Below are 24,663 nucleotides of genomic sequence, written 5' to 3'. Positions count from 1 at the left end.
AAGGATCAAACAGATTTTCAAGCAGGTCTCTATGTATTTGTTATCATACTGAACGTGCGTGGGCTAATAAAAAACAGCAGTGGGATTGTTATGTGCAATGCTTCACCTCAGAACAGGGACGACGTATAGCATTGCTTTTTTACATAAGAGCAAACAGTATGTATTAACCTTTTTAACCCATTCCTGCTTAAGGGTTTGAACTACAGACATTTCTTTGTTCCTGTTAAATTAGAGAAATGCGTGCAGATCTGTTGGACCCTCGTTTGTCCTTATAAGCCACTGTCAGTATCAGCATGTTAAGTTGGTAAAAGTTTGGATCTTCCTCTTGGTAAATTGCCATGTGTATATATCTATCTGTTGTTTCCTGGGCATGTTCAGAGCCATGTAGAGTTTGGCGGATTAAATTAAATATTGATAGTATCAATACCAACAGTATTGGTAGTGGATCGATACAAGCTCGATAGGACTGATACTTTGTTTCTATCCTCTAAGTTCAGTATGTATCCCAACTGAATTGTGTTAAATCAGTTATTTAGTTTGGAAATTATTGAGGTATGTTTTAGTTAAAACATGCATGCATAACATCTCCCCAACCGGTTGCAGCAGATGGCCCCGCCCCTCCCGAGCCTGGTTCTGCCGGAGTTTCTTCCTGTTAAAAGGGAGTTTTTCCTTCCCACTGTCACCAAAAGTGCTTGTTTATAGGGGGTCATATGATTGTTGTGTTTTTCTCTGTATGTATTATTGTAGGGTCTACCTTACAACATAATGTGCCTTGAAGTGACTGTTATTGTGATTTGGCGCTATATAAATAAAATGTAATTTAATTAAATGAAATCGAATGTCCTACGAAAAATGCCTGAACCTGTTTGTGTTGACTGTCACGTCTATTTTGTTTATAGCCTAAAGCACAAGAGAAGCTGACACAAAGTGCTTTGTAGATGACCAATTTACATCCCAGGTCTCCAAAAGAAAAAAAAAAAAAAAGGTTCCAAAGTCAATGAAAAGTTGAAATGTGTGTTTTGTTTGTGTTGTGTTAATTCATTATTGTGGAAAGTAAAAATCACCTGGATTTAGTGGTGATTAAAATGTTTCAGAATTTGCAGGTTGATACTGGTTCATCTCATAAATCATGGCACACTGCTCTCCTCTGCGTAAGCTGCCTTTATAGGGTAAAAGTTATGGTATTGGTATCGGCAATACTAGAACCGTTATTTATTTGATATTGGATTGACACCAAACTCTGCAGTATTACACAGCACTTAGAGGCGTGTTACTGATTACGACACCCCAGTTGGCACCAATGGATGCTGTGGGAGCTAATCAAAACATTTGATTCAAAGGCATGTGCAACACACCCAAAGAGATTCTAAGTCTGACCAACCGTCTCAGCCGTGGGCAAAAAAATGACAGTCAATAAAATTCTAAAAGATAATTTATTGACACAATAATCAAAAGATAAAAGATAAAACAGCCCAGTGTCCCATTTGCAAATCAAGTAAAAACACACAGTCCCAAGGCCAGAGCCAGCTATGCCACAATGCCAATTGTACTCCACACATCGACTTCAACAGGGTTAGCAGTTGTCCTCTGAGACCCACCACCCTGCAAGTAGATAGCCAGTGGTCACTCCAGCCTCTGCAACTCCGCTGCCTTTAGGCTGTGGCATATGCCCCTCCACAGAGGCCCTGGCCTGCACAGAGGGGCAAAATAACACAGCAGTGTTTGCAGTGTGGGCTATAAGTAGACTAGTGTATCAGTGCAATCATTTACACCTGTCTCTAATTAGTCCAACCACATTACAGCCATTGGCTCACCAAAAATGTGACACACACAACCACTCCCAACCCAGTGCAACTTCACACAATAATATGGAGCTGAATTAATACAGGTACATTAGTCTACCATGTTACACGTGGCTACTCTGGTTTGTATATACAAACTTGGAGAAAAGATGCAACTCATGAACACAAGCTGCTACAAGTTTCAATAACTTCGAGCACAATTAGTGATGAGGATATAACTTCCTGTGTTGAAGTTTTGTTTTGATATTAAAGTGTCAGTGCTGATGTAATCTGCTGATGATGGTTTTAATTAATCTTCTTTTACTTTTGGTAATTAACCAGTCCTTAAGGGAAAAGTCTCACTAATGACCTATTATTATAATGTGATTAGGGTGCAGGGTGGATAATGCTAATTTTACTGTAATGGTTGAGAATATATGGGGTTCAATAAGAACTTTTCTCAAAATGGTACTGTGTTTGCTGTCTTGTGATGTAAGGGTTATCACAAGGGACTGACAATTTGATCGTTCAAAGCCTACTTTTCAAACTAACTTCTCAGTGTTTCTCCACAAAGTTAAATGCTGTCAGGTTCAAACAGATCTAAAACCGTCACAGTCACTGTGCTTCATTTAGGCATTTTTTGATTGTAGACTTTGAAGATTAGCAAAAGTAAGAAATCAGATGTGTTTCATGTAAAGTATGTCTGACTGACAGGCAGGTGAAAACATACTTTAACAACTTAAACACAGTGACATTGAAAAAACTAAATATGAAACATTCCTTTGCATTTAAAATGGAAAGTTAAATTCAAAAACATCAGAAAACCTTGAGTGTAATGGACATACCTTACTTTATCTAGTGTGCACACTTGTTTTTGGTGGCTGAAGCTCAGTATTCAAGTTGTTACTCAATGAAAAAAGTGATCTACTACACACTACTCATTAGGTTTCATGAATGTGGTACATTACTTTATTGCTCGCCAGAGAAAGTAAAATGTTTTATACTAATTGTTACTTTATTCCACAAAATGACCTGAAATGCACTGTTACATAACTACTAGTTAGCAAAATAAACCTTAGGCTACAGCTTAACACACAAACACAACACAGTTTGTGTTATAACAGTATAATCTTGCTTTTTCTGTCAGTTTGCATTTCACCGTCACACTCTTGTCCTTTTGCACAGTAAAAATGTTGTTCATATTTTCACTCTACAGAAAGTGTAGACCACGCTGTCATTTTCCTTGTCCTCCGCATCAACTGAAAACAGCTGATTGCAGTGCAAGTGAACTGAAAAACCTTTGTAACATGAGTAACAACACAATTATAACTGTAATTCAATTACTGAATATAGTACAGCATGGTGTTACATTACTGCCGTGCTGAAAAATGTGATGTGACCACAGTAAGACGTTAGTTTGGAGCGTGTTACACCCATCACTGCTAAAACTGATATTGCTCAATTTTTCTGTTAGTTCACAGATTTAATGACTCTTCCTTACTTGTACATCAGCTTTTGGTATTTACCATAAGAACTACGTTTAACTATTTTTAATGACATTTAATTAAATCATTTTAATTACATTTAAAGTGATCTCGCCTTGTTATTGCTGGTGGTTGTGTTTGCACAGGACTGCTTTAAACACCAATAGGTGAAGTTTATTTAAGTGCAAGTAAACATAATCACAGCTTTTGTGTGGCTGCTCTATGTGGTTGTCCTGGGAACTGGCACTGGTGAAACACACCTAACCACTTGTTAAAGTCACTGCAAGTAAAAGCTAAAACAATCTATGCAGTACAATGGCCAAATGAGAAGACATTTATTTTTATCATATCTCATCATATAATGTCGGGGTTTGAGAGGCACTGCTCTTGCGTGTCCGTCGACGTATATATGTGTAAATGTGGTATTTAGAAATGTTTGCATTTCATTATCCTGCAGGCCTTTGTACAGCACACGTGTCATAATTTTACGCTCCCCCGTCTCACGCAGAACTGTACCAGCACCAGCGTGTGCACACGAGCGCTCATTTTCCCCACTCTTCACCCCTGTGACCCTCATGAGCAAACTGCTCTGCAGGTTTGCTACCCTTCCCCCGCTCTAAGCAGCAGGTAAACACCCCGGCTTTGAGTGATTATTCAGAGAATATCCTGACATGCTTCCCCAGGCTATGCTTGCAACAAGCCATATAGAGGCTTAACCCGTGGCCCAAACCTTCCCTCCATAACACACACTCACCACCCTCAGGGCTCTCACTTCCAACCACCTGCACCGGTTAAAGGAGCAGGAAGTGGCCTGGTAACAAGTGTGTTACAAGTATGTGCTGCTCCCGCACTTCTGAGCAGCAAAGCAGCCAACAGTATAGAGTGGGGAATACAGAGGCAGTCAATTATGACAGGAGAGCTAAATTAGCGTCATTCTGAGACAGATGGTGGATGTAGCTGCGGGTTGAAACATATGGACGTGCAAAAGCACAACGATTGGCCATCAACTCAAACACAACGTGCGCCACACTTCAAGCTCGTACACGCTCGCACATCTCTACACATGCATTAAAAAAGAAAGCACATACATGCACACAGTCGCCTTCTGTCACTTTGGTTACGAGTGCCTTAGGGCTTGAGAAATGTTGGGTGGACAGATGATGCAATAATGTCATATTATGGATCAGAGCAATAAATGTAGGCCACAGAGGCTGATATCTCTGGTTCTACTGTGAAAAACACACACCGAGAGAGTACGAGCAGCTGTGCGAGTGGAACCGCACGTGATATATGTGGCAGTAATCTTGAACCATCTGAAAATGAAAAGGGAGAAATGTGAGTTGGTTTCAAAGCTTGGGGCCAAGTTTTATATTTTATAATTGCAATCCTTTCTTCCCCCTCTTTCTACCATCACACCATTCTTTCGTCCTCACTTCTCCACCTCTCTTTATAAATCGTAATTGAGGGGAAGCGATGCTAATCTATGTGTGCCTCCATGATTGACACAAAAGCATTTCTCAGTCACGCACACACATGCACACTGCTAAAATAAACCGGACCTATACATGTCAGCGCGATTGAGTGCTTGCTGCACACTTTCAACATAGTGAAAAAAGTGAGACGAGAGTCACAGTGCCTGCGATGAGCTTAGCATTCATATGCAGCGTGGCTAAATGGCAGGGATGCTGTGGATTGGCATGTACGTTCACGACAGCTCCAGCCAAGATGCCTGCGACTCTCGTTGGGGAACTGGAGATGATGTGTTAGCCTCAGGGCTGAAAGATGGGGTGGTACTCAGGCCTAATGGAAAAGTTCCTCAATGTACGCAGATACATGGCAGCAGAAGAGATCTGACATTTCTTACACCGCTTCAGGTATCCGAATACATCAGAATTCAGACTAAGACCCATGACATGTACATGACAAGAAGTAGGTGTTGGCTGACTGATGAAAGAACGGGGAACAGGGGATCCAGGGGAGGATAAACCCAGAAAAAAACTAGGTTTTCTTAGCTTTTTTAGTTATTGGAATGGATATCAACCTTTAAAGTGCTGCCATAAAACCTCATGACCTAAATTCATGCAATACATCAAAGTAGGAGGCATTAATGGTAATGGAAAACTGGTATCCGGATCTGATGTATGTTATGTGAATATGAGATTAACTTTTCTAATCTCTATAATTAGATATCTGCATATTCATGCAGAATCTGCAAGTGAGGGAGAGGTTGTGATAACTGTTTGTAGTGAGAATCTATTGACCAGTCGGGTTTTATATAAATAAACAGTAAAAATAGTCCACTTATCAACAATGAAATCTGGATAAAGAGAAATTCTTGGCCTGCATATGCACTGACTAGGAGGCCTGAAAAATTCACCACCACAGGGTAAGTCAGCAGACTTTCTCAGATTACTTGTTTTCTAAATGAACATTCAGATTTATGTCCAAATGAAAATGACTGTGTGGTTATTACGGTTCACCTTATTCATAAAACACAAACAATATGGTGTAGCCCTTTGTGTACAAGTAGTTCAGTTTGGGATACAGTGATCCCTCGCTATAACATGGTCAAAGGAGCTTGCAAAGAAAAGCATCTGGACTTCTTTAAGTTGCTTGAAGACGTTTCACCTCTCATCCGAGAAGCTTCTTCAGTTCTAAGGTCAAATGGTGGAGAGTCCCAGATATAAACCTAGTGGGAGTAACCCCCCACAGAGGGACAAAGGACCCCCTGATGATCCTCTAATCGCCTGAGCCAAGGTGTGAAACTGGGTGTGGGTCCCAATCAGCCAGGGTTTCGGGTGAGCTCATCATGAAACCTGGCCCCACCTTATCATGCGAATTCCTGAGGTCAGCTGGCCCAGGATGTGAGTGGGCGTTAAGGCATCTGGGAAGGGATCTCAAAACTGGATTATAGATGGCAGAGAGTTGGTGTCGTAAACCCCCGCCTCTGTTTAAAGATGGTCGCTCACAGTGGACATAGATGGCTTCTTTCACTCCTCTTTCAAACCATCTGTCCTCTCTGTCCAAAATGTGAACATTGGCATCCTCGAAAGAGTGACCTTTGACCTTTAGATGCGGATGGACTGCTGAGTCTTGTTCTGTGGAGGTGGCTCTTCTATGTTGTGCCATGCGCTTGTGAAGTGGCTGTTTGGTCTCTCCAATGTAGAGGTCTGAGCATTCCTCGCTGCACTGTACAGCATACACCACATTGTTAAATCTGTGTTTTGGCGTTTTGTCTTTCGGGTGAACCAGTTTTTGTCTGAGCGTGTTGCTGGGTCTGAAATGCACCGGGATGTCATGCTTGGAGAAAACCCTCCTGAGTTTTTCTGATACACCGGCTACATAGGGGATGACAATGTTGTTGCGTCTGTCCTTCTTATCCTCCCTCGCTGGTGTCTGGTCTTCTTTTCTGTGCCTCTTTGCTGACTTTAAGAACGCCCATTTAGGATAGCCGCACGTTTTGAGTGCTTCCTTTACATGTGTGTGTTCCTTCTTTTTTCCTTCAGGCTTAGAGGGAACATGTTCTGCCCGGTGGTGTAGGGTCCTAATTACTCCAAGTTTGTGTTCCAGAGGGTGATGGGAGTCAAAGAGGAGGTACTGGTCCGTGTGTGTGGGCTTTCGGTAAACTTCGATGTTGAGTTTGCCGTTCTCTTCAATGTGCACAGCGCAGTCCAGGAAAGGCAAACAGTTGTCCTTTGTGTCTTCCCTGGTGAACTTGATGTTTTTTGATGTTTTTAACCCTTTGGAACACAAACTTGGAGTAATTAGGACCCTACACCACCGGGCAGAACATGTTCCCTCTAAGCCTGAAGGAAAAAAGAAGGAACACACACATGTAAAGGAAGCACTCAAAACGTGCGGCTATCCTAAATGGGCGTTCTTAAAGTCAGCAAAGAGGCACAGAAAAGAAGACCAGACACCAGCGAGGGAGGATAAGAAGGACAGACGCAACAACATTGGTGGTGGTCAGAGGGCCCGGTGGCGCCAGTGTCCGGCAGCCTCGCCTCTGTCAGTGCGCCCCAGGGTGGCTGTGGCTACAATGTAGCTTGCCATCACCAGTGTATGAATGTGTGCGTGAATGGGTGGATGACTGGATATGTAAAGCGCTTTGGGGTCCTTAGGGACTAGTAAAGCGCTATATAAATACAGGCCATTTACCATTTACATTGTCATCCCCTATGTAGCCGGTGTATCAGAAAAACTCAGGAGGGTTTTCTCCAAGCATGACATCCCGGTGCATTTCAGACCCAGCAACACGCTCAGACAAAAACTGGTTCACCCGAAAGACAAAACGCCAAAACACAGATTTAACAATGTGGTGTATGCTGTACAGTGCAGCGAGGAATGCTCAGACCTCTACATTGGAGAGACCAAACAGCCACTTCACAAGCGCATGGCACAACATAGAAGAGCCACCTCCACAGGACAAGACTCAGCAGTCCATCTGCATCTTAAGGATAAAGGACACTCTTTCGAGGATGCCAATGTTCACATTTTGGACAGAGAGGACAGATGGTTTGAAAGAGGAGTGAAAGAAGCCATCTATGTCCACTGTGAGCGACCATCTTTGAACAGAGGCGGGGGTTTACGACACCAACTCTCTGCCATCTATAATCCAGTTTTGAGATCCCTTCCCAGACGCCTTAACGCCCACTCACATCCTGGGCCATCTGACCTCAGGAATTCGCATGATACGGTGGGGCCAGGTTTCACAATGAACACACCCGAAACTCTGGCTGATTGGGACCCACACCCAGTTTCACACCTTGGCTCAGGCGATTAGAGGATCATCAGGGGGTCCTTTTGTCCCTCTGTGGGGGGTTACTCCCACTAGGTTTATATCTGGGACTCTCCACCATTTGACCTTAGAACTGAAGAAGCTTCTCGGATGAGAGGTGAAACGTCTTCAAGCAACTTAAAGAAGTCCAGACGCTTTTCTTTGCAAGCTCCTTTGACTACGATGACCTGGATGACTGAGAACCTTCACAGACATATTGCTATAACGTGGTTCACCTCACGCGGGCCTCGCTGTTTCGCTGATTTTTTTGTGCAATTTTGCATTTTTTTTGTTTGTTTTTTTAACAGCGCATTGTGTTCTGCATCCTGATTGACTGTAGACCATTGTCGATCAATCTCCTCCGTGTACTCTTGTACAGTACAGAGTGCATTCATCTTGTCAAATTTACATAAACCTTCAATCACTAGCAGTGTGACTCTGAAGTGCTGTACTGTGTGTTTGTAAGTTTTCTCCTCAACAAACACAACAATGATGACGAAACGTTTTGCACCGTCAAAGGCACCTGCGGTACCAACCAAAAGCCAGCAGAAGATGCTAACCATCGCACAAAAAGTTGGACTTCTGGACATGCTAAAGGAAGATAGAAGTTACTGTATTTATCGGATTATAAGGCGCATTAAGCGAAACAAAACAGTCAGATAAGTCAAACTTTACTCAACTCACACTTCTTGCTTCCTCTACTTCCGTACCATTGATTCATTAATGTTGAATTCTCTCGCAGCTGCTTTATTCCAATGTTCTGGACCGGAAAACAGGGTTTGATCTTTGGTTTCATTCTATAATACTGGACTTATTTTTCTACAAAGGTTTGAACTTTGAGAGTGTTTAAACAAGAGAGAAAAGTGTAAAAATGTTTGTGCCTGTCTGAGAAAAGTGTATAAAGTGTGTAGTGAGGGGTTTGGAGCCTTAAAACATCTATAATACTTGTAAAAAATAAAGCTGGCTACTTCGCGAATTTCACCTATTGCAGATTACTTTTAGAACGTAACTCCCACGATAAACGAGGGACAACTGTACATATCTTTACAGCCTCTATGGATAACAATGTATGTTTTTTGGATTGTTTTTTAAATCACTTACATATCTGGATCCTGCAGTTAACCTCCTAAGACCCGACCCGAATGGCATGCATTTTTAATTTCTCTTTGATATTTGGGCTGATTGGGATCCGATGAATGTAAGAACAAAGAATCATCAGATTTTTTTTTTAACCCAATTTTTGTTCCTAAGAAAAATGAGAGCCACGTATGAGGATATTCGTTTTAAATTTTAATGGAACAGTGGCAGCATAAAGTCCTCGTAAGTGGATATCAGGCCCTTGTAGAGCAAAATTTAGTATTTTGGTCTAGACAACCCAAAATGTTGTCTAGACCAAAAAAAAAAGCAATTTTATCCCTTTTCCCCCCAATGTTTTTCAAAAGATCGAAGTTACGTTCAATTAAAAAAAAAAAAAAAAAAACAAATGTGGACGCCAGGTCCTTTGAAGTTAAGGGGCAAGGCCTCTTTGGTTGACAGGTGCTGTAGCTGATTGGTATCTGCTAGGTCTCATCTCTGGTCATTTGATTCGCTGTACTTAACTTTCAACCGTGTCTATGCTGTTTTCGCCATTAGGTGCAATTACTCATTCATTCATATATTAATTTTATTACTGTCTAATCACACCAAACAAGCTAGGCAGAAGCAATGGCTTCCATGACTCTACATAATACAACTGTGGCAGGGGTGTGGTCTCTGGCTTGCTGCACTGGAGGGGTGGTACAGTAGGTTCTCGGGGCTCCGTCGAAGTGGCAGAAGCAGGTATGTGTGCTGTGACTGATGACCCTGTCTCCAGTGTTGCCAAATTAGCAACTTTGTCGCTATATTTAGCGAGTTTTCAGAGCCCCTTAGCATCTTTTTTTCTAAAAAGTGACTAGCGACAAATCTGGCGACTTTTTCTGGTGTTATTGGAGACTTATTTATGACGACTTTTTGACGTGAAAACGCGTATCGCTTTTATTCTCAACAAGCAGCGGTGCTGCCATGGGCACCTCACCCGTTCCAAAGCGCTCACGGGTGGAGGATAGTCCTCCCCCGCTGCTATCAGTGCAGGAGATGTTTGCACTTATGCATCCAAACTGCAAATGAATCACGCATGAGTGAAGCCGCTGCTCCCGCACTGACTGTAACGCAGTCAGTTCTTTTTTTACTCTTATGCTGTTTTGTGGATCACAAGGTTTAAAACTACTTATAAACACACACACACACAAAGTAACTCCACCAGAGTGCCATTTTCAGGTTAATTTTGCCGGTCCAAGCCCGGGTAAAGGAGCAGGGTTGGAATTGTGACTTTAAAAAAAAAATTGCTAAAAGAAATTTAATTTGTAGTTCTAAATAAACTCTAAATTTAGGACGTTTTTAGAGAACCGGCTCTCACTAAAATAAGCCGGCTCTTTCGGCTCCGAACCAGCTCTTCAGGTTGTTTTGTTGCTTTAATTAATTTATTATAAACAATAATATAAAATTATGCACAAACGGAATTACTAATGTAAAAAAAAAAGTGGTTTTATTTATATATGTTTATATATAAATATATGGGGTGGCCTCTTGAGACAAAGCACGTGCAAACTCCAAAAAGCACGTGCAAACTCCAAAACAAATTTCTAGCATTAACTGAACTTCCAAAACAGAGCTACCTGGATCACTTAAATTGCACAATTGGAAGCATATATGTATTGTTTGTGTAGCACTCACATATATTCAAATAATTTCAAAAAAATGTTCATTTACCTGTTACTACCGCACACCCAATCCGGTCGTTGGTACTTGCTGGCTTGTGTAGCCACAAGGTAACAAAAGCTCAACACTGCCCCCTAGCATCCTGGAGCACTTCTGTTGTGTTTTGTACATTTTTTGAGTTTTTATGTGCTTCTGAGTTTTTACGTGTTTTGGAGTTTGTACGTGCCTGCAAGAATAAAACTTCTGAATCCTTTATCATCCGCAACTGAAAATAGTTGTGGATGATTACTATACCTTTCTAATGTGATGTTGTTGTCTCTTTCTCTGTCTCTCCCTCCCACTCTGTTCCTATGCTACTGAGTGCAACTACCGCCCCTCCCCCCTCATCCTCATAAAGCACAAGGCTCACATGCGGAGTGAAGGGGGAAAAAAGTGCAAGAGAGAGGGTGAGAGAAAGAAAAAAAACCCCACTGCTCGCGTCGTTCACGTCAAAGATCCGGCTCTGAGAGCCATTTCGTTCGCGACCAACACATCACTATCGTAAACAGCCCTCGCCCAAATCCTCAGTCAGTACCACGTCTGAAACTGTCAAATACCTCTTCTAAATCTGAATCTCAGTGGAAATCTAATGACCAGCACTGCACCTGCCTACTGTATATATTCTATAGCGTATATATGAAAGTTTAATGAGCATGCATTAGCAGTTTGCATACGTGCACACACGTGAACACATGGCTGCATAGTTGTTGGCAGGCTGCCCATAGCATGTGGCAGAAACATAAATAAAGAGATTCAGGAATCAAGGCTTAAATGAGGCTCGACACTCCTTTCTCTCACAATCCTTTTCCAAATTACAATGGGGGACACCGGCACCGAATAATCACCTTCCGTCTTTCCGCTGCCTCAGAATGGAAGTCGACATCGGCGGTGATGCTCATTTACCTTCCATCTATCTCCCGCAAACAAAGCGGCAGGCTGTCGCTGACCTCCCGCGCAAACTCACTCAACTGTGAGGAGAGCAACAAAAAAAAAAAACTTTTGTGAACCCAGTGGCCAGCTTCCAGTTTCATTTCAAACTGAATTTGATATCATAAACACATCTAGCTTGTTGATGTAACGTAATCCTCAGAAAAATGTTGAAATGGAAAGTAAACAGGAAAATGTATTGGTGAGAGGCAGAGGCAGCGCTCACCCTTACAGATTACGGCTTGACATTTGGAGTAAGAGTCGGCGAAATGTCATATGGGTAATGACAAGAATGGTGCTAGGCAGATTATGGCTGACCTCTGACCTGGAAGCACTGAAAGGTTACAGCTCACTCAACCGTCTGTGGGCTAATGTGCTTTCACATCACGAAATGGAAGGTAACTGAGCCCAACAGACGTCATTTCACTGACGGTTTCTCGTCAAAGCGAGGTGGTTTTCATGGCCAGTGTTTACCCAGGCTTAACCACTTAAAGCAAAGTTGCTGAAGTTACAAGTTTCCATAAGCTGTTTTCAGTTAGACTACAATGGGACAAATTGACCATGGGAAATTCTTAGAAGGTTTCATAAGCCAGTGGATTCTTTATTTGAGACAGCTGAACTGAGAAGTCAGATTTTGAAACTGAACCTACAGTTACGTTAGCTTAATGAGTTGCTTGTAAAGGTTGACTCGAGATAACATTTCACTATTTCAGTCTGATTCATTCTTTAAAAAGAACCATGTGAAAAAATAAAATAAAATACTGAAGGCAAAAAGAAGAAATTAAATTATATTTGGTTTCTATGTCTGCTTGTTTTATATAGAGAGGACCTGCAGTACACTGCAAGAATTCCTCCTTTTGTAAGCACGATGGAACCAAAATGTAGTTTAATTTTGTTTAACTTATCACTATTATTACCATATTCTTTGGAACATAAGGCGCACCAAATTATAAGGCGCATTAAATGAAACAAAACAGTTAGATAAGTCAAACTTTACTCAACTCATTCTTCTTGCTTCCTCCACTTCCGTACCATTGATTCTTTAATGCTGAATTCTCTCGCAGCTGCCGTGTGGTTGCAGTATATTAATAACTAACCTCGTATTGTGGATGGATTATCTCAGTTGTTCTCCTGACATAATTTTTTTTTTGTGTGTGTTTACACTCAGTTTTTCAAATAGATGCAAGTAAAACACAGCAGAAAATAAATAAAGTCAAACACTAGCAGTCCTTTTGCTCTATTTTCACCTGTATAGCAGGAGTGGGGTAGGCGGAGGTTTACCCTGGTGCAGGTGTGCCGCGGCGGTCAGTGGAAGAATCCGCGAGTTTCTCTGTGAGTTTCCCATTACGTTGTTGCGCACTCGGTGCTTGCTTGGAAGTTTAGGGGTTTTTTTCGCTGTAAAAAGAAGTTTTCTTCCCACGCACGATGGACACTGATGTTTTTGTCACTTTTTATGGAATCAAACTGAAAGTAAGGTCAGTACTTCCACGCTTTAAACGCTGCACGCTCATACTCTCTCCCACAATCGATATGTGATCCATTGTTGATCTGCACACAGCTGTTGTCACTAACGGCGCACTTGCTTCCGTCACTGTCATGAGACATTCTCGCAAAAAATCACGGTTTTTGTAACGCAGTAATGCAGCGTTCCTACGGGAAAGTAACGGTAATCTAATTACCGTTTTTGCAATAGTAATCCCTTACTTTACTCGTTACTTGAAAAAAGTAATCGGATTGCCCATCTCTGGTCAGAACATGGTACATCATGTTTAGGTGGAAACTAGCGAGCCAACTTCTTGCTAACTTCTAACTCCATTGAATTTAATAAATTCTGTTTTCATGGATGTTAAACTTAATTGTTACACCTGGTAAAGCAGCAACATTGATCATTTTATTAAATACGAAAGAATTTAGACAGTTTTTAACTCTCAGTGATGCTGCAGTATTCGTTTGACTTTGGGACCTAAAGCGGATGGAGTTTTGAACCCTGATTACTACATGAGGCTCCTGACTACGGTAGAGTAGTCAGGAGTGTAACACATTGAGTGCAATGTGTACCAGAAAAAATCGGTTCGAGGTCAATAAACACAACCAGAATTCATACATAAGGCACACTGGATTATAAGCCGCACTGTCGATCTTTGAGAAAAATGAAGAATTTTAAGTATGCCTTATAGTGCGGAAAATACAGTATTATTATATACTTGACAAGCAAGAAAGTGCCTCAATATTTTATTTGTTTTTGCAATTTTCAAAGAAATATCTAACTTTTATTCCTAGAATGTAAACTTCCTCAGATGCAGTTAAGAGCGAAACCGCTAACATTAGCCTAAATTTTTGCATGGTCATAAAAAGGGCAACTTTTGAGGAACTGCAGTTCCTCAAATGACCACCTGAGGCTCACTCTGAAAGTTAATCAGTCTGAATCCAGGCTCTGTTCACACTGTTATGGCCTGTCTAGGGTTTGCATTATTATTTATTATTATTAGATTTTGCAGATTTATATAATTTTTTACACAGATTTTTTGTTGGATTTTTTGGTAGATTTTCAAAACAAACGCAGAAAGATGTTTAAAAAAAAGATTACTTGTGTATTTAGCACCAGGAGCTGCAGGAATAACACTGAGAACACTATGGAGGTCAGACAGTTAGACAGACACTCTGGCACACAAGAAACAGAGAGACAGGACTATTTAAATGCACACTGGGGCCTATCTGGGGTTAAACAAGACACAGGTGTAGATAATCTGGATAACCGGGCAGAGAGGGAAACAAAAGCAAGATAGAAATGGAAACTATTTAAGAACATAAAACAGGAAGAGTGCAAATATGAAAATCAAGAACAAATGAATACTGGGGATAACTAATACAGAATTTACTAACTGTGGCTAAGCCATATTTTATAACCAGTCAATGGTAGTAATCAAACAGTTTTTAAGGTAGAAAACAAACAAAACTCTAGTTATAAAAACCTGTCAATACATTTTTGTTTACATAAGGCTGACATGGAAAAATCCAAACCTTTATGGGTCTGAACTAGCTGCTGTTGCTATAACTGGACATTTACCGTGTGAGGGAGGGGTTAAGTATATGGTAATTGATTCCTGCTTAAATACCATAAAAGCATGACGTGTCAAACAGCCAACCAAGGGAGCCTTTAACCACTTAAGAGTTCAGTTTACAAGCCCTGAGTGCCACGATGCTAAACAGATTACCTTCTGCAATTACGTCAGCCTCCAACAATCAATGTGCACTATAACAGCTAATCACTCTTTCATTAGGGATATAGGTAAGGCCTGTTTTTTGCCTCGTATGCATTTCTGCAGCTCTATGTTCAGTCAGAGTGTGCGTGACATCCACCCGCAGTGAACACTTCCAAACACTTGTCACAGGAAAGCTGTATAACACACTCTATCAGGTTACGCTTTAAAGAGATCTGAAGCGCTACCTGTCTCACCTGGGGAAGTCCCTCGCCTTTATCTATAAAGCAAATTAACAAAACCACAGCGCTCTATCATCCAGCTAAGAGATCTCCTTTCTTGTGGTGCCGGATCACAAGACAGTGTAACAACAAAGATCAACCAGAAAGAGCGTGTATGGGCTTCTTTTCGCGTTCATGCAGCAAGGCATTAGCTATGCCTTTTATACACTATGAATGATCCTCTCCACAGGCTGAGAAGCGAGAAACCATTTGCCTTTGGGCATGAAGACGGTGAGCTTTGATTATTGATTCACTGTCTCTCTTCTTTACACATAAGGTACTAGTTCGACCTGAAAGAACTTGCGAGCTTGAAAAACAAGAGAGAATAGAAGAAAAGAGGGCGAGTCCTTCAAGGGAAACGCTCATCGGGGGATTTAAACCCGGGCTGAATTGAAATTTAATGGTTTTACTGGAGTATGAGAATGGAAAAAGGAGAAGAAGAAGAAGAAGAAAAGACAACAGATCAACTTTAAGCTCATGATGCTTTATAGCTGTAAGGAGAAGGACCAAGAAAAACAAAAAAGTGGAGTAAAATTCATTAATTCAGTCAAATTTACCGCCCACTTACTCATTCTGTTGTTAAAAACACATCCATGTTGCAGGGTAGTTTTCTATGAGAGCCTCGCTTTAATTTATTATGTCTTTGAAGAGGCTTTAATGGTCTCTGCTTTTCTGATGCTATGTTTGTGCATTTACATAATATGTTATGCCAGAAGATGAGATGAGAAGATGTTTTTCATTTTTCAGCCCCCCCCCACCCCCCAACTAAAAATACCCAGGATGTTGCAACATAATGGCAACACACGCTGTTTTTGATTGTTAGTTTAAGCTACTCTCAGGCCTGGGATCTTTTTTTTCTCTCCACCCCTTCAGAGTAAACATCCCCAAACCTCTAGAGAGGCAGAAATTTAAAACTGACCAGATATGAGAGCCCTGCGTGCTTCCCCTTCTGTTGTGTTTTTTTTTTCTTTCTGATTTTTATTGTGACAGCAGCTGGGGTGGAGATTAGAGCGCTTGAGAGCATCCATCGGATCCGGTAACCACTTGAAAACAAGAAATGCTGAGATTAAAAAATGTGGCGTCCTTCATGGGAGATGCTTTTTCTCATCCTGGATGCGAGAGTGACAAAATATCCTCTATTTGGGCGGGAAAAAGAAAACACGCGAGCCAGGGGTCTGACGGTGCCGCTAAAAGGCCACACCGTCTTGGCTCTCGAAGAAGAAAACGTCTAAATTAGATTTGCTCAGGCAGAGCTGTTGTGTGTTATTCCGGCGGCCTTGCTCCTGTTTATTTCCTCGGCCGATGTCTCCATTCGCCGCCGCTCAAGGTCATTCTCTTTATCTGGCTCTTTGGTCGGGGATTATTTAGTGTTTCTCCTTGTTGTGCGGTTTGTGTAAGCCGGTCACTCCTGTTTTTCTCGAGCACACTGGCTCGGGAAGGTAGCAACAGGGGCTAAATGTGAGTGGCAAGCAAGCCATGTTGCTGAGCAGAACTCTCTATTATGGGTGTGTGTGTGTGTGTGTGTTCAGGTGTGTGTGTGGGGAGGGACGTGAGTGCAAAACCTATTAGTATGTCTGAGCCTGCATCTTCAAATCTTGTTACTCTGAACTGATGCAACAGGAATGCAATACGAGCCCCCCCTCCCTCTTTCTCTCTCCCAGCCTCCCTCTAGCTCTCTCGCCCACTTACGCTCTACCTGCTCCTCCATTGCAGCGCTTCTTCCACGCCCCCTGGACACGCTGTTTCTCTCTTTATCCCTCCAATTCCCTGCTGAAAAAGAAAAAAAAATCCCCTCATTCCCGTTCTCCCCGATATAAAAATCACTGTCTCTGGGCAGCCTCTAATGTTTGCTTTAGCTCCTCTTCATCTCTTCTTCCTATAGCAAAATGTCCCTCTGCTTTGAAACTGTCGTTTATGTCGCTCAGTAAAGAGTAGCGGGAAAATGTGTAAAGAGAAGCGTACGCCCGGCCAGATTTGCCCACATGTTGATAGGAAGTGACCAATCAAAACTGGAAAATGTGCTTTCCTTACAAGCAAATATCGAGTTACCTTCATGGAAAATGACAGAAATTCCCCTTTTTTTGTTTGGTGTGTTTTTCAATGAAATGACCACAAATCTGCCTAGTATGTAAACATTACCTTACTGGGAGAAGTTTATAGATGTCACATTAAAAGATTTCTTGGAAATGAGTCCTCAAAATGAGAAAAAAAAAACATAGAACATTCAGTGTTGTGCAAAAGTCTTGAGCCAACCCTTGCTTTTATTATATTTTGCTTTAAAAATGGGTGCTAGTTCCAATGGTTTATTTAAAAAATGACCAGAGATACACAGAAATACTGTGTGTAGGGAAAAAGAAAAATGTGCAATTCTAACCAGACTGAAAGTCAGTATTTCTTACCAGAGTCAAGTTTTCTTGTAATTTCTTTAAAATCTTTAAGAATATTTATCCAGGATCCTTGAAGGACATTCGAAGCTCTGCATTTGGATGTTGGCTGCCTTTATAACATTCTCTGTCAAGATGATCCCACACTGCTTCAATAATGTTGAGGGCCAAGCTTCACGGCGTTCCACTGTGTGTTTTTCTATCAAGGTTTGCTTTTACTGTATTGTCATGCCGAAAAATGAAGCAATTGCCAATCGGATACTTTCCAGATGATATTTCATGGTGGATCAAAATGTGATGGCGATTCTGTGTTCATAATTCCATCATTTTTGACAAGATTTCCAACATCGCTAGCTGAAATGGATCTCCAGACCACAGTGTCTTACCGAAGGCTGTAGACGCTCACTGTTGCACCTTTCTCCTGACCTCCGTACATACTGAGCAATGATTTGAACCAACAATTTCAAATTTGGATTTATCACAACATGTAAGAGCTGTTGTCACTGATTTTCAGTGCAGTTCTTGTATAATGTGGTATACCTCAGCCTTTTCTCCCTGTTGTAAGAATGGCCATCCTACCAGTGAGACCATTACTTATGAAGCATTAGTGAACAGTAGGTGAATATATGATCAGATTCTGATTTTTGTCCTGTTTCTTAAGGACATGATTCTCAGATACATTTTATCTGCTATAGATGTTGGGATATCCCAAGTTGTGAGCTAATAGCTCTTTGTTGGAAAAATGCTATTTCATGCCTGTCAAACTGTGATATCAGTTCAATTCAATATAGCGTCATAACAACGGTCGCCTCAAGCTGCTTTATATTGTAAGGGTAAAGACTCTACAAAAATCTAGAGAATTCATCATCAATCACATGACCCCTTATGAGCAAGCACTTGGTGACAGTGGGAAGGGAAAACTCTCTTTCAGCAGGAAGAAACTTCTGGCAGAACAAGGAGCAGCCATCTGCAGTGATGCGAGGGAGATGGGACACTGTTTTTGTAATTAAACTAAAGAAACAAATGGTGTGTTTTTGCAAAGAAAACCTTTGATGGAGCTTCTGAAAGCCTGAAGAACTTTTGGAAGCAAAGTGCTTTTTTTCTTTTGCTTTGGAAGCAAAAAATGAAGAAATGAGGATTGACTTCAAACTTTTTTAAGTAATACTTTTCATTTGTGACTGAAACACAATGTAGCTCTAAAATGGTCAGAGGGAAGCTAAATGTGTAGCTACACATTGGTACCCTTTTCAGTAATATCTACTGTGCAGAATAACATTTATCAGAATAACATTACTAGGCATATATACCTGTATACCTACCAACACTTACTTTTTTAAGCCTATTTTAAGATCCACTGCCCTTCTGTTTTGCTCTTTCTCCCATGAAACTCACATAATTGGCATGACCCATAATATGAACACATTTTGCCTGTTTACCCTGACCTTACCCAATTCACCAGATTATCTATCAGACACAATCTACACACACCGTGTACGATTTCATCCCATCTGCCACTGAAAGCCTGGCAACCCTCGACCCCGATTCAAAAGGGGTGTGTGCGCAGCTGTTCTGTGCGCGGGCCGGCCGACAGGTTGCATGCTGAATAAATTAGCTCGCTAGTGCAGCTTTTTTATTGCTTGGCTGCTTCAGCTGACTTTTACTGCACAAAGACGCAGCAAACAGAGACTTCAAAACACACCAAAATAAAACAAAACAAAAAACAACACATGCGCTGACTTCCGATTATGCGTGTGACAAAGATGCAGACTTTGGTCAAGTTAAGACGCTCACAGATCTGCTCAGCAGCAAGCTGGCTTTTTTCCCAACCGTATTAAGGCTGATAACTCTGAGCAAAAAGAGATACTGCAAAACTATGACACACACACTTTTGGTAATACTCGAATTAGTTTGGAAAATAGGCTTCAGGATTTGATGACGAAATGTCTGTAATTTGAAAGGTTATTTATTCTCACAGCGCCTTCCAAAACTGTTAAAAGTCATCATTACAAAAGCTTTACAATCTGTTCTGTCCTCCAGCACTGATCACCATCTCTCTCTCACCATGTGTGTATCTGTTTGTTTTTTGAGCACCGTCTTTTGGTTTCTGTTCCCCTGCTGGCACACCTGCAGTCCATTCACCGATTACTGTCCCGCTGCAATAAAACACTTCCTGTCACTCGTTACCAGATCATTTCCCTGTATTGTGGCAAAGATGCTCAGACCTTGTAGTGATTTTCACCAATGCTACCTCCTTGTCATTTGTCTCCTTATGTTTTCCCACGTATGTTTTTTCACTCTACATGAAATGGTCTGACTTCCCTTCCTGCACTCTAAGCCTTCTTTGGTTATTGAACTGCTGTACTTTTATTCTTCCTCGGTCCCGCTCTGGAGTCCAGCATTCTGAAAAAAAAAAAAAACAACCCAAAAACATAACACTGATACATTTGACACAATTTTGCATCTGCATAGAACCACAATGCATTTTGAAATCCAAGTGTAGGTCTGCAACTTTAATTCAAGGACTTATATTAAAAGAAAATATTGCAGTGCTTCTTATGTTGTCACCCGCTCATAAATAATAGATCACATGACTGTTAAGCAACTTTTTCGCTGGTTTCTTTGTTATTTCAGGACCAATTTAGGAAACTTCACGAGTGGCCGCATCAATAATTTGGTCGATTTTTAAAAAGAAGGAAGGCACTGGTGAGCTCGGCAGTCAGCAGACCCCAAGAGGCCTAAAAGACCACGGAAAACAACTGAAATGAATGATCACAGAACTCTTCCATTGGTCTAAAAAACCCTCTTCACCACATCTAACCAAGTCAAGACTTGGCAGTCTGCTGTGTAAACTGTGTAATTTATAGTACCACAGTTGTGTCCATTTGTGTATGTGTTTCCATACGGACAGTGTACGGAGAGGGGTTTTCAACCACCACAAACATGTTCCCATGCAGCCTTCCAAAATCTGAGCAGCACGTTGCTGAATGTGGATGATTCTCTGCACCACTCGAATGCTCATTCTGTAACAAGTGGGCTGGAATAGGGAATGGAGCAACAGTGGAGTTCACCAGGAATGGCTGATGCAGAAAAAAACATCAAAGATACGAGAAGAAAAGTACACACAGTGGCTGTAATGGACACGTCATTGTTTTTAGACTTGGTTTCGCTTCAGCTCTTTATGTTGGAACTTCGTTCCGCTCCGTGGGTGACGGACCAACAGCACAAGTGGCCCACAGACTGTTTGCGCTACACATTTTGTGCACTGCTTCCATGGACTACAGACGCCGTCTGCAGGTAGACAGTCTCTGCTGAACCAAACGGCATACAGCGTAATGCAGTCTGCTATCAGTTTGCATGTAAATGAGGTCAAGCTGGCAATTACATGCAATCTGTGATAATATGACGATCAGCTGTGATAAACCAGTGAAAATCACAAATCTGTTGCAAATCTGTTGCTGTATACATACACAGAAAGTCACATTAAAGAGAAATTCTGTCACAGCCAGGGGATCAGCAGGCCGCTGACTAGTAGCGTTCTCTCTCTCTTGCTCTCTCTCTTGCTCTCTCTCTCGCTCTCTCGCCAGGGCGGAACTCATGGTGGGTTCACACCCTCGGCCCACGCCCCTCTGAAGAGGAAACACCTGGGCCTCATCAGTGCAGCCAGCATTTAAGCCAGGGAGTGGTTTCTACTCATTGCTGGATCGTTGTGTGTGACTTGCGTCAGTGCAGCCCAGCTCTGAGCAAGTTCTCGTTTTCTTCCCTGCGCAAAACCTCTAACGTGTGTTTCCTTCTGTACATAGATCCCCTGGACCCGACCCTGCATTCCCCGAGTGGATTCCTGGTTTTTTTGTGAGTGTTTGGAGAGACTGGTCACGATAGGAGAGAGTCAGAAGAGGAGCAAGTGTCTTTTCCCTACCTGGATTTCCCCGGAGCCTTTTCCCTGTAACCGCTTTGTATATAGCACTAGCCCTGCACTATTTGTATATACACCTGGTGGAACTGTAATAAATACCAACTGTGCCTCTGAGTCCTGCGTGTGAGTCCTCAAGCGAACCGTGACAAATTCACATTAACTACTTAGATTCAGAGTCCAGCCAGAATCTCATAGAGTTCAGAAATTCCTCCAGACATAGTTCCTGCAAGATGACAACAGTAAAATGACATTGTTGTTGATATTGTTGACATTCACAAGGTTGCTCGGCAACTTTGCTTTTATATAGGAATCTAACAAGAGTACAAACTGTTGGCAGCCAGTTGAGTTGAATCCCCTGTTGCAAAGACACGTGTGATTGTGTGACTACAATTCTGCAACTCTAGATTGAGAGTCAGTCACCAGAACTGACCACAGCCGACCATGATTTTCACCCTCTGGAGGCAAAGCTGAAGCGGGAAGGTTCACAAACAAGCTGCCACTGAGGGCAGCTGCGGCAGAGGCCTGGAAAACGTCTCGTAGGAGGAAAGCATTATTTAGTGATGGCCATGGGTTCCAGACTTAAGGCAGACATTGCTTGCAAATGACTTGTATCTAAGCATTGCAAAAATGTTTTGATTTATAATTGTGTTAGTTTTTCCAATTACATCCGAGTCTGTGAAAACGGAGGGACTATGTGAAAACGATGTGTTTTGTTAAACCTCTTGAATTATAGCTGGAAGTCTGCACTTTAGGAACATCGTGAGTGATTCATGTCTACTATGTATAATGTCACAGTTAACTTCAGGAAAGGATTGTGATGGAGGTTTAAAGAAAATAAAGTATGGGAACCACAATTACAGGGATTAAAGTAGGACACCCTAAATGACAACTTGCACTCTACAATCTGTCCTGCTCAGTGGGAGGCACTGCTGCTCCTGCATCTGCATAAATCGTGACAGCATTCATGAAAATTGACTAGAAAGCTTTTGTTTTTCAGGTGAGGAAATCCTCTGTAAGAGACGCGATCACTGAGCATTAGATGAAACACTTCTCGGTGATCGTTAGGTCACGCTCCGGGGAATCTTCTGCAAAGCCAAGTAAAAAACCATGTGTGTTATAGAACAGCAACATCCAGCTACTCCCTGAGCTTTCACTATTAAACCAGGATCACAAAGTTTCCCCTAAAAAGCTCTTCCAGCGCATTTAGTCATTCTTTAATCCCTGCAATGATAACCCCAAATCAAAAAAGTTCAGTTGCTGTATAAAATCCAAATTAAAAACAGAAGGCAATAATTTCCAAATCACATAACCTCCCATTTTATCGATAATAGATCATAAAAGAATATATCAAATGCTTAAACTAGAACATTTTCATATTTAATGAAAAATATTAGCTCATTTTGAATTTGATGGCACCAACACATTAGGGGTGCAACGATACTCGTATCGATATTGAACCGTTCGATACAGTGCTTTCGGTTCGGTACGCATATGTATTGAACAATACAAAATTTTAAATTAATTTTATCAACTTTCCTTCTGACGATGCTGTCAGTGTTGAGCGCTCAGTGGATCTGCACTCGACAGTGCAGCCTAGGCGGAGTAGTCGAACGCAGATTCACTGAGCGCAGGGCAAGCTAGCGAGACAGAAGTTAAGCTCTCCTTGCAACATGGCAAATTGAACCTCCCCCACCCTCATTCAGATCTGGCGTTTGGAACTATTTTGGTTTTCATGTGACGTATGACCCTGAAGGTAAGCACGTCATGGACTAAAGTAAAACAGTATGTTGGATGTGCCACGCAATGCTCAATTACATGGGTGGGAACTAGTGTGTTAGCGCAGTTAGCTCGTTAATGTGTTGGCCGTCCAGCCCCATGCACGGGGCGATCCGCGGTAGCTCGTTAACGGATATTTGCCGTGTTGTGGCCTTAACGTCATTTCAACGAGGTTAACCTGAAAGCACTAGTGGGAACACAACGAATATGACTGCACATTTACTCCGACATCATCCTAGTGCAAAGACAAGTGGAAGCAGACAAAAACAACCAGCATGCATGCTACAAACTTTACCCGAGTCATTTAGACAGCCGTTAGCACATGATTCTCCTTATGGGGACCTGATATGTTTAATATGCTGCTGAGAATATAGCCCAGAAGAAGCGTATAGTATAGCTTTTATTTTGGAAAGAGCCCTTTCTCTGTAATAAACTCTCTTTTCCAAAGATGAGTGATTCCTCAATCAGATACAGGGCTCGCAAAATCTCTAGCCCGACGTCCCGGGGCTAGCGATTTTTCCAGTCGGGCTACCAAAATCTATCTCTGCCCTGCCCGTCCGGCTATTGTAGGAAGGAAAAATATATGTCAATGCTTTTGCATTCTTTCGGAAATGTAGCTGGGTAATTATGTCATTGGCATCGGTGAGCCACTGTCAATATGTGACATATTGAAATCGCGTTTGAATTTGCGCTTGTTTTTTGCTTTCACTTTGCAATTGCGCGAACTGTGTATAGAGAGCGACAGCACTGATTGGTGAGTGACGATAATTTGCGCACCAATTCCTCTGACATCGTCTTATCAATCGTTAGCTTACTATGCAAACATGACAAGTGAAATCTCCCGCAGCTTAAACATGTGAGACGTTGATCGCGCAGAGAATCGCTGAGCGTTATGTGAGTGCCTGTGTAAAAGCAGCAGGATATATATTTTAGTTCTGCTGAGCCAAATAAGACAGGTCAGGGTGAAGAAGTGACAGCCAAAGAAAAGCTTACCACAAAACGGAAAAGTTATGACAAATCAGACTATAAGGCAAAAAGAAAGTGCAGCTTTATGGTTTCATGGACAAAAGAATTTCTGTGGCTGCAATATGACGAGCTAAATAACCAGGGCTGCACATAAGTGGTCCGCAGGTGCGCATTCGCTGTCAAAATAAAAAACACGCACAAGATAAGAAGTTGCAACGCGTGTTTGCGTACATAAGATTTTCTGGAGGAGGACAGACATTTGTTTAGAACTCTTAAAGATGTCGAAGAAGCTCCTTTAAGCAATTACTTTGGTTTTCCTCCACCTCCAAAGAAATGTCAGAAGGAGTCCGAACCACAAAAGAAGCACGTATTCTCGGAAAAGTGGTTGCAGGAGGTGAG

Source organism: Maylandia zebra, linkage group LG22 (genome assembly GCF_041146795.1).
Source record: "Maylandia zebra isolate NMK-2024a linkage group LG22, Mzebra_GT3a, whole genome shotgun sequence".
NCBI lineage: Eukaryota > Metazoa > Chordata > Actinopteri > Cichliformes > Cichlidae > Maylandia > Maylandia zebra.
This window is presented reverse-complemented; position numbering follows the sequence as displayed.